The 12,193-nt window shown below is 40.7% G+C and overlaps 1 protein-coding gene across 1 annotated transcript in view; it reads right to left on the bottom strand.

Moving 5' to 3' along the window:
- LOC115354584 (transcription regulator protein BACH2-like) overlaps positions 1-8,746 on the bottom strand; it is a 46,952-nt gene extending 38,206 nt beyond the window's left edge. Inside the window, exon 1 of the mRNA XM_030044991.1 lies at positions 8,543-8,746. The gene's annotated coding sequence lies outside the window, so the exon portion shown is untranslated. The remainder of the gene's footprint in view (positions 1-8,542) is intronic.
- Between the last annotated feature and the right edge of the window lie 3,447 nt (positions 8,747-12,193).

The following is a 12,193-nucleotide window of genomic DNA, read 5'->3' as shown; positions in this document are numbered from 1 at the left end:
TTTCAAACCACAAAACGGGTATTGTACTTTTTAGTCAGCTGAGAACTAAGCCCTTTTACTTCTTAAGACAATCAGGCCTACAGGAAAAGAACAATTTTCTTATTTTGCACTGCTTTGTACAATCTACTTATATACTGAAGGTGTAGACCTAATTTTTTCAATCCAGTGGCTGGGAACAAAATGTCTGCCATAAATTCTGAGTGTGGCAAGTCCACTTCTGAAAATGTTCACCGTATCAGCATGTTCATTCATTTATTCGGATCCCTATTAGCTGCTCCCAAGCAACTGTTCTTCCTGGACCATGTATGGTAGTTTTACACTGATTCAAGCTGTTTGGCTTGGACGAGTGGTGCTCTGGCCTTGTCATAACACTAAAGGTTTTAGATATCGTCTAGGATTTTGGATACTGTAATATCGGGACATGAGTGTTGTCTTTTACTGGCTTTAATAGGCTGCATTATAGTAAAGGGATGCAAGCACTAATATTTATCCCTTTACTATCATCACAATATCAATATTGAGGTATTCAGTCAAAGATATTGTATATTTTATTTTGTTCATATAGCCCAGCCCTACAAGAAAAAAGCCCTGTTCACACATACATGTTACATGAAATGAATATACAGTTAGTCACTACAATCACTGGTGCCGATGAGTCAACCGTTTCAGGTCAAGAATTTACCATTCATCACATTTGCACTGAAAATGCTTTCCTTTATAGATTGGACTAGAGCCTCCATTTTTGTATCAGGAATGAGAAAGCAATTATGCAAGAAAAAGAAAAAAATGTACCAAAAAACATCATAGTGGAAATTACTGAGACTTCAGTTCACAAAGGATTAGCCTTATCAGGGGATTTCTGTCTTCACCAAAATATAGGAGGTAATTTGTGCTGGAATTGTCATTTTACAAATTAGACGCGTAAAACTCACATGGGATTAAAATCACAGACGATTATAAATCACTCAACGTCCCCTGGTAATATTAGTCCTGCATGAATAGGGTTGAAGACAAGAGTTGGAGAACGGGATGCAAATCCCTGTTTTACACCAAACCATCCTCCATGGCAATGACAGACAGACTGTCAGAATAAATAAAGGTGAGGCAGAAGGTGAGACAAACGGAGGGAGGGAGCGCTGAGAGAGAAACCGTACAAAGTAGAGAAGATGCATGAATAAAATGGAGGGTGTGGAAGGTAGACAGAGGAGAGAGAGAGAGAGAGAGAGAGAGAGAGAGAGAGAGAGAGAGAGAGAGAGAGAGATCCATCAGACATTCACTGTTCGGTTTCCTCTGTCTGCCCTGGAGCGCTGCTCTGCCTCCTGGGACAGTCTGTCCTCATCACCTTCACACACACGCACACACAGCTTCACACACAAAGATTGCCCTTGCTCAGTCGCTCACACCTGCACATATGTACACACAAACAGCCATGGTTACACACGCATATTCAAACACACACGCACACTCAACACTCTCTCCTGTAGAGTGTGAATTATGTATGGGCTTTACATACTAGAAAGGGTGTGTTTCAAACAGCCTCTCAGACACGCAGGAGAGAATAACCTAGCAGGGAGAAAATAAGTGGCTTCTGTGGTAAAACCAGACTGTCCCTGCCTTTTTCTGTAAAATGCACACACTAGTATTAGCTCAGCATCATACAGAAATATTGACTGTTGATTCTTTTGATCCTTTTACTTTTCAAAAAGCATGGAGGATGGCGATGCACAACAGCAGCATCAGACTGATCCAGTGTCAGCCTGATATGTTGCCCCTAGATTACTGGCTCTTTCCCAGTAGTGTCATTTCCGTCTTTTTGTACGAGTGTCATTATATGTGGACTAATACTGAGCACCCCACATTTGCTTGTTTTAGGTTCATTGACAATCATGTTTCAAAATGATACACATACCACCATCAGTGTTTCTGCACTACACTTCCTAAAAATGACCTAGCAATCAACCAGTGTGTCCAGTGCGGTGACATCTTTTTCCTCTGATTTTCTCTTGACAGAGTTTGAGTTTCTGTAGGTGGCGCTCTTGGTCTGTTCAGCCATGGTGGTAATCACTGATGATGCTAACTGCCACATTGCTCCTCTGTTTCTATTCCAAACAAACTATACGCTTAAAACTCATCACTTCTTCTGTGTGAGAAAGCGCTATCAGACATCAGGTGTTGAGAACAGCAACTGTAAAAGCTTGCATCAACGGGGTTGAGACTAGATCTGTATATTAGCTGTAAATCCAGCGGCAATGTAAATGTTTTTTTTTGTTTCCCTCTGTTGACACTACTGCTCTATCCCCGATCAGGTCTCTGGTTTAATCCATTCCCATCAGCAGGGCTAAATGTGGACAATTCCAAAGTATTTGGAGTGGATGTTAAAGGACCATCCCAGTGTTTCTGCATGTTTAGCCTAATATCTACAAACCTTTAATCCAGCCATTGATTTCAAATCATTACACTACGATATGAAATGAACTTTCAGAGACTTCAAACTTTCAGTATTCCATCACTGTAATAAAGTCTTCCACATTAGTTTTCCTAAAAGCAGCAGCACTGTTGTGTTTTGACTTGAAATTCGGTCAATATTATGAATAGCAACAACTTTGTTAGCCACAGAAGCAGAACATTATAAGGTGGGTGTTCCAAAAAAAAAAAAAAAAAAAAATCAAATTTGATTAAATGTTGTGAAATCTTAATTTGCAAAATGGTTTGTTGCAGTGTAAAATGTGGCCACACATTCAGAATCACAAGCCTTGCAGAAATGTCTCAGAAGAGGAAATCACCAAGACAAATCCAGTGTCTCTGGTTATTTTTTTTTTCTAAGGCAAAGACAGAGAGCAAAGTTACAGAAAGGCCTGCTGACAGAGATGTTTCATAAATCATGAACTCTGTCCTGTGCTTGCTCTTGACATGCCTTCACTGTGCTCCCATGTCTGCCCGCTGGCATGCATTTGTGTGTATGTATGGGATGTGTTTACCCAGGTTGCCATCTGGCTCTCACACACAGTAGTAAGCAGTGGTGGCAGGGCAACTGACAAGGCGAGGAACATCCTGAAATACCACTATGAATGGGATATGACTCATATTCTCTCTCTCTCTCTCTCTCTCTCTCTCTCTCTCTCCCTCTCTCTGTCTTTCTCTCTCCCTCTGACACACACACACACACACACAGACAGACAAACACACACATATATAAGCTATATATGTACATAGTATGAGTAGGCATATAAGGAGGAACACATGCATGCACGTCTGTACAAAGGCATATGAATGCACACACACAAACATGCATATGGGAGTGTAGGCTATGTGTATAGACAGAAGTAACAGTGACACATACACACTATACACATCTCCCCAAGGAGTATGTTCTCACATGATGGAGCAAAGATAAAAACAGACTGGGGGTACAATCAGTACTAGTTTGCCTGCCTTTAACAGAAAAACAGCAGTATCACCAAGAGTAGTAAGTTATCCAGCAGCTAAGAGGCCATGACCGCTGCTGCATCATTTTCCCACTGGATGACGCCCTCTGGTCATCCCATCTGCTTTTTACACCACTGTTTGGGTTTGCATGTCGATTAAGCATTACAGGTAGTCTTGCAAGGCCAGCTGATCTCACAAGATCAAATTAGTTTGATTTGTGAAACCGGTTTGGCCACTCTTTTAGCGTTTAGCATGCAAAAAACAAATGGTCGGACCAATCAGCACCTTTGGCGAACTACAGGTGTGGTTTAGGTGATAATGACACAGGAAGCTACAGTCAGTAAACATGCTGGTACATGGAATCATGTACCAGCATGCTAACAAGCTAGCAGTTTGTTTACCAATACACTGCTCATTTTCATTTTAACAGTTGCTGCAGTGTTCTGCTGCATTGTGTTCATCTGATTGGACAGTTAGCTAATGACTGACAGATAGCTGATACAATCACCTGCTATGTATTTTTTGTAAATGCTCATTGCTGCGGCTCCTTTGCCGAACAGTTTGAATCTGACAGAGCCCCGACTGTGTTTTGTGTAGTGAACAACAACATAAATATGATTGTGCCAAGCTAAGCTAAAGGCACCTTTGAGATACACAATTGACAATGAGAAACAAGGCCTTTTTATAAGGATTTAAAGAAATTTAGTTTAACAGGTTTTTAGGTAGTTGGCATGTTAGGCCAGCAAGGCTGTTAAGGATATTTGACATTTCTGCCGGTGGGTGGCACTAAAGTAATGGGATCATCAAAACCAAGAGGAATCCTTCTTTGGAGAGCATGGATGCATTCACCAAATACAGGAATTCCCTAAATTCATTTAGTAATAACCTGTGTGAAAAATTTTAGATTTTGGCTTGAAGAAAGGTGACAGTGACACCAAAACTGATAAGGTTCACGAATGTGCTCTGCAAATTACATGGCAATTTCAGCGTGGCGGTCTGTCCATGTTGATTGGACAGACAGACAGACAGACTGACGTGGCTACCCTTGGGACATGAAAACAGCAACTTTTTATTACAATGTGCCTCTTTCATGAACCATGTGTTTGCACAGATTTGTGCTTAAACCTTTTGTGCTGAATGAACAATGAACAAAAATTCATTTTTACATTTATTCCTACTTTGTGAAGAAATTCATGTGTCACAGAACATGTGTCTCAGTCATCAAAAAATAATAGAAAATAACCATAAATAATTATTAGAAAATAAACATATGTATTTAATGCTGCACTAAGTGATGTGTGATCACTAGAGGGTGTTTGAGAGCTCAAACTCTGTAAACAAACAGTTAGTGCTGCCTCCAGGCTCACAATAGATCATTTTTACAAAACTGAAAGTTAAGACAAAAAAATGCATTTTGGGGATGTAAATGAGGGATACATCTCATACAAGTCTCACACAGCTCCTGTTGGATTACTTGGATTGTTTTGTCTCTGAGCTCCAATTTGAAAATGTGCTGAAGGTACAGACTCTCAGCTTCAATGTAAGCTTCTTTGAATGAAATTTTTATGTGGCTGCGGTGCCAACTGCAGCCACAGAGGCACTCACTCTGATCTGCAAGTTGGATACATTTATCTGCAGAATGTGAGGTTTCAGAGACGTTTGGACATTCAAGCTGAAGCAGTGAGAGGTTGTAGGAGGAGGAGGACAGAGGCAGTGATGTTGAATGGTACATGTCCTGTTTCCCTGACGCATTCAAATCCAGAGGGACACATTAAACTTACTACTGATGCCTTGATTCTCTCCCTCACTGAACAGATTGGATGATTCAGTGACGGAGGCTGATTCAAAACAGAGTAACTCAGCCGGCAAGGCCACGGCCGCCGGCTGCCATTGAATTTAAGAACTCCCCACAGCACAACTGGCCATTGTGAAGTTAACCAACAAGTGTTTTCAATCAAGGACCCAGAAGGACATGCAACTTGAGTTGGCAAGTAAAGGGAGTCCTTTTTTTAAAGGCAAATGAATGTGTAAAAGAAGTTACATGATTCCCAAAATGGATTATCTGTGCATAACATCCAAGTCTGTGTGAGTGAGAGGCAGCAGTTCTGCTGGGACTGAACTGAAAGGTAAGCTAACTGAATCACCAGTCTCCTTCACTGAACCAGTCCTGGCCAGTGAATGTGAGAATGAAGGCTTTTTACACTGAGGCTCCGCTTAGTGTCTTTAGTTCGGCTGTTTGCTAACTGACTGACTTGGTGTTCAGGAGCAACGCAGCTCTCATACAGGACCGCTGAACAAACTAGTGATCGAATCGGTGACCGAATCACTTTGGTGAATGGACCAAAATGAACTGAATCATGCAAGTGAATAATTATTCCCCCTGTGGTGAAAGCAGAAATCAATGACACTTTATCATCAATAAATCATCATCAGAAATATAAATAAGTCACAATAGATTAAAATTGTCCTGTTCTCACTTCTAGCTGGAAAACAGAGTGTACTGGAATTTCCATTTTAGAATGTGACATTAGAATGAGAATGCTGGTGGCCTACAATCACCCAACCTAACGTATGCTAAAGGGATAGCATCTCACCTACTACCGGTGAACAAAGTGAATATTAAACTGTCAGCACAGAGCACTGGAGACAACAATGTACCAGGGACACTTGGATGATTTGGGTATCAAAGGGCTAACTTGACCAGTGAGGCAAAAACCTCCCAAAAACTCCTTGTATTCTTTTCAGGCACTTAAGCTGGTTCCTATTTGTTCAAGCACTGCATATTACATACTGTGGCGGTGAGAAACTAAGAGTGAAAACCTGTTCTTTTCACTGACTGAACGCCTCCATGCAGACCACAGAAAACACATTTCACACTTCTCACAGGATGCAAACCACCAACCTTCCTTCCATTCAGGTCTGCTTGTCAGACACACACACAGCAACACAGAAATGGCCTACGCGAGAATGCACCCACGCAAAACACAATACATGCATCTGCACGTTCTCCCTCTAACCCACACACCATCATTTCATTTCACCCATTTAAAACAATCAAATATAATCAATATAAATAAATGCCTATTCAACAACAGATCAGAACTGGAAAGTACTACAACTATATCTGTGTACAGAATTGACCAATAAATTTACTTCCATGACTCCCATGACTGAAATTAGTGGGCGATATAAACTCAACAAACCACCCATCAAATTACTATAAGGACTGTCACAGCAGATAAAACAGAGAAGTTTTCATTCATACTGTACTTACATGGATCTATCTATTGTTATCAGTCTTACAATGATGAACACTAGGAATGTCAGTGTTTTTCTGTTCCTCATTCCTTAATATCTCTACTTAAAAGTAATTGAAATTTTTGGTTATTGGATTAAACTGTTTTGATGTCATACCTGAACACTGACAAATTGTGGCGAGACAGAAGACAATGATAAAATAATCCCTCAGACATTTCCTGCATTCTGACAGTTTCTACTGAAATAAACTGCAGTGAAATTTTGAGGACTCCCTGGAAGGCCCTCAAGGACGCCTGAGGGTCCCCAGACCTCACTTTGAAAGCCGGTTGCCCTAGACAAGCACCCTGACATCAGTAATGTTTACACTAAATCAGCAAAAATAGTTCAACACTCTTTGCTGAAGATAGGAGTGTGCGGCAGGGGAGAGATGGTAAATATTTCATTGGCCTCAGTCACCTCTCATCTCCCCCATTTAACTCAGCTGTATTTAAACCCTGACAGACACAGAGAGAGAGAGAGAGAGAGTGCTCATCTCATTACAACCCAGTGCTGGAAATGTTCTGCTGTGTTGCTGTTTCTCCATCAGCAGAGGAGAGGGCAGCCTTACAGGAAAACCTGGTGGATGAGAGCACAACAAAGCCCTGCCCGCCTCACAAGGCACTTCCACAATGGCTTGAACCAGTCCTCCAAATATGCCAAATCACACAACTTGCTCTAATTTGTTAAAAATACAAAGTCAAATTCAAATCCGTAATTAATTTTGATAATGATAGCACCGTTAAATACAAAAGTTGATCTGAATGTGTCAACACAGGTGCTACTTTCTCTTCCGCATACTGGATAAAAAACATAAAAAAAAAAAAAAATGATAAGCCAGTAGGGATTCGGGTTCTGGAAATGGGATCCAGTGGCACAGCTAATATTGACAGATGAATGCTGCTGTGGAAAGTGATTTCTGTGCTAATTTCGTCTTCTTGGAAACCACGTTTTGTTATTAATATAGGTATTCATTATCAATAGTTAATTCAACGCATTCTTGCGTTATTGTGAGGTCCGGTAGTTTTGGACTGGCCCGACTGCGCGGTGGCCGAGGGCGGGAATAAGGGGCCGTGGAGGCTGGATCCTTTGTCCCCGTGCGGAGCCTTCCTCCCCCAGCATGACAGCGGCTGGAGCCCGACGGTGGCAGCCTTTTTTTTATTACGTTCAAAGCGCATCGTCTCTCGGCGTTTGCAGCGAAGCCTGCTCGTATGTCTTGAGGAATTTATCGTCGTGTTATATGCACTTCATTAATGACAAGTTGACTCACGTCTAGCCGGACAACTTCCTTGTACAATCAATGGACGGGTTGTGGTTTTGACATAAGAGCAAAAACACGCGGGGTCTCCCTTCACTGCAAAGCAACAACACTACTTCCAAGAGGCTGCACTTTCATTGTCAAGAAATGCTTTTACAACGTCGCTTACCCGTTAGAAACGCCGGTGACAGAAATACACCCCATACAAAAAAGACAAAAGGAATGATTTATTTTCTTCTCCTGGCGTCAAATTAAAGACACGTTTTCGAAGTGAAAACACATTTTGGCTTAACAGCGAACACGCCGCTGACCAAAACATTATTCCTCCAAACCGGCCTGACAACCACGTTATGCAAAGCCCGCAGACACATGCGAGTGAAACACAATTAGAGCATCGTTGTGACTTCACCTAAATGAACGCCTCGCCAGGAGGGATAAACACACAAACAAGCGAGGGAAGCCAGGGAGAAGACGCAGGCTGACAACGGAGCGGGGCTCGTGTATTCAAGCAGAGTAAGGCTCGACCGTTGCTCATTATCCTTTCAACGCTTCGGACCGACCTACCCGTTTTTCCTGCTCGTCCGCGGTCAATTCCTCACAAACAGGGTCGAGTCCACATGGTGCTTTTCCCCGGCAGCCCCTCCGAGAGCTGGAACAGCAGCTTTCACTGGAGCGTAAGCATCAGTCAGTTGTGTGGCAGACAGGACTTGTCTCTGTTAGGATGAAACGCCTTTTCTCCTCCAGGAGCTGCATTGTTGACATTGGCTTCCTGACGTCATGCTGGCCCTCATTCACAACAACGGCCAAGCCCCCGTGCCTGTACGCTGGCGCCGGAGCGGAGGCGTACGCGGCCTTGGTGAATAGGACGTGAGGGACGCTGTGGTTCCAGAGCGAGCACGCTTACCGACTGCCGTCAGCCTCTGGCTCACTTCACATAGGTTTCCTTTATCCTCTGTAGCGCCACAGAAACATTTCTGTTCTGTTCGTTAAGGTTAACCCCTTGGAAACTGAGCCAATTCAATTCATTTCTTTCAAAAAAGATGGAAAAAAGGCGATTAGCTAATAAGAAAGGACAAAAAGGCCCGAACACTAGTTAAAAAGCTGAAAAACTGCCAAAAATACAAAACAAAACATAAAATTAATGGGAATTGCTGGAAATTTTCAGAAAATCAATTAAATATGATGATGATGATGATAATAATAATAATGATGATAAAAAATAAAACTATTTAAACTATCTACAATTACTCCTTTGATCAGTGATATTCTGGAAAATAATTACTCATACTTAATTTTGTACCGTGACAATTTTTAGTGTTTTAATTTCTAGTAAAGTTAATCCTTTCAAATAATAATAATAATAATAATAATAATAATAATAATAATAATAATAATAATGAATGGTTTTTTTTTTTTGTGGAAGACAAATTAACAAGAAGTACCTTTAGATCAGAAAGAAACTACTCAACGTTACAAGAAAATGACAAAAAAGCGACCCCCTCCCTCCAAAAAAAAAAAAAAAAAAAAAAAAACGGAATGAAAAAAATATGAAAAATAAAAAGAAAGGGTACACTTTGTTCAGCAGGTTAAGTAAACCCTTAAACTAAACAAAGCCCTACTGTTCATGGGGTCCTGGGTTTCAAAGGGTTAAAGTGTGCCTCTAATACTGAATTAATAGTCACGTTATTGTACTTTATGGTAAATTGATTTCTTATGGTACCACGGTAATATTCTTATAATATTCCTTCAGGCCTTTGATAGAGTGTCGGTGGTGACCTTGTACTTAATGGTAGATTATTTCCCATGGCACTGGAATATTACTTCATCTATCTCTGTGGTAATCAGTAGTGCCATTATAGTGACCCTATTGTACTTTATGGTTTAATTTATTTATTAACTATTACTCCAATGATAGTCTTCTTTATGTGCTATTTGTATCACATCCCTGTAGGATTATATATATAAGGAATGAATGTTATAGGGACAAGACTGTAGATGCAGCACACCTAAAATTGACTGTTCCAGTCACACTTTTCAAAATCCTTGCAATGTCATCTTTTACACCTACGTAGCAAATGTTCCCCCCACTGACAGAATAGTCTGAAGCACAGGGTTTTATTTTTCCACCGCTGAAGAATAAAACATCTCATCCTTTGACAAATCCAGGAGCGATAGAATTGTGGGGATTATCTGACAGAAATACACTGAACACACTGTATAAGCTCAGTGTGACAGTTTTCTGTTGTGTTACAATGAAGGAGAGTGGGCTTTAGGATCTGGTTGCTATAGCCATGTGAGAAAAGAAGAAATGAGGCATTTAATTAGAGGATAATCACTCCAAACTGTCACACAAAGACATAAATATGAGCACGTAGACAATGTGAAAGTGTGAATGGAGAGAGCACTGAAATAGACAAACATGACAACAGGGACTGTATTGCTAATCGCTGTTTGGTTAACATATGCTGTACATGGAGGTTACAGCAAAGCCAGGCCACTGTTAGTCAGGCACAATATGGTTTCTAATATGGAGTGTAATCCTGAGGGAGCTGGCAGAGCTATTACATTTTATCAGGTTGCCACAGACAGGCACTTCTTGGGCCTCATTTTGAGCGTCTGGATTCAGATCAGCCCACATTCTCAATGTCAAGATGTTATAAATAGCCATAACTGATTTGAGCGGCTCCTCTGGCAGCTAAGATCAGCTCAGCGGGGGGATGTGATGTTCTTAGGGATGTATCCGTGAGCACTGTGATAGGGTTATCCAAAATGGGAAAAGAAAAGACAAGCTGCTGGATTGTTACAAAGACTCACTCTGTACTAATAGCAAGACTTCTGGTCCGGCATCACTGATCTGACATATAAATATATCATTATAATTCTTATAAACCCAGTTTTCGTCTAGTTTTTAAACATATGTTTTCGTTCATTTTCTGGTAACCTTTTCCCCCTACTAATTTTCAGATAACGTTTTGTTGATTTTCTGGTTTGTTTTCCCCTTCCTCTAATTTTCTTGTAATTTTTGTTTGCTTATTTTTCATTAATTTTCGGGTCTTTTTTTTTTTTTTTTTTACTAAATTGTTCATCACCTTTTTCCCCCATGTTTTTGAAAGAAATCAGTCAATCATCATTTTAGCCAGTTTCATTACTTGAGCCACCAACACTACTTGGTTACGGTTAAGGAATGGTTAGGTTTAGGCATAAAAACCACCTGGTTAAGTTAACGTAACGTAACATATGTTAACGTTTACAACAAACACACATTCACTTTGGACTCAAACTCAGATCACCTGGGTGAAGAGTTGGTTGTTTGGCCTGTCTGCCACCGCTCATGCCTCCTCGCTTGAGCTTCAGACTAAGAGATTCCAAATGTTCTTGTGATCAGTGGCGTGCACGTGGTGGTGTCATATCTGTAATTACAGAATTCAAATAGGCAAGTACACCCCCACCCCCGCCCCTGCTGTGTATTTGGTCACAGCAGAGTTGCAATTCATGAGGTTTTTTTGCGCCTGTATTTTCACATAGCCCTAGACCTAGGGGAGAGTGGGGTAATTTGTGCCAAGGGGCAAGTAGTGCCACCCCTGTTATCTAGAAAACCATAGAAGAAGTTGGTCATGTGACCACATATTTTTGAAGAGGCATCCAATTCACTCATCCTGCAAAGAAGGGAGACACATGGTTTGAGAGGTAAGCACATTTCAGTTCAAAAAACATTTTTTTGCCCTCCAAAGTAAAATTTCTATGATCAAGGTTTTTTGATTGCTGTGTTTGAACAATTATAGAAAACTTTGAAAACAGTTCACACAGGTTTTAGTACTTTAGTAAGCTACACCATGAGTCTATACAGTTAGCATGATGTTAGCTCAAAACAGCTGGGGGATGCATTCTTTTCAAAATGGTGGGCTTGGGGTAATTTGTGCCAAAGGGCCTGGGGTAAGTTGTGCCAGTGGCCCAACTTGTGATTATATACTATATATTACTTTATTGTATTTTATTGTTATTGTACATTGTCTCTAAAAGTATTCAGATTCAGATGAAGATGATTTGCAGGTGCTCATTTTGGAATTTTTATTTTGTTCTGGGTATGTGTTCATGTGGCGCTAGGCCTTGTTATAGAAAAGTGGCCAGTGATCTTGTTAAAATAATAAATAAATGCTAAATAAATAATTTTGTATTGAATTTGTTTTGCTTTTATATAGCATTATCATTTGTGAG

Source organism: Myripristis murdjan, chromosome 22, assembly GCF_902150065.1.
Source record: "Myripristis murdjan chromosome 22, fMyrMur1.1, whole genome shotgun sequence".
Taxonomy (NCBI): Eukaryota; Metazoa; Chordata; class Actinopteri; order Holocentriformes; family Holocentridae; genus Myripristis; species Myripristis murdjan.
Note: the sequence above shows the minus strand (reverse complement) of the source record. Positions and strands in the feature narration are given on the sequence as shown.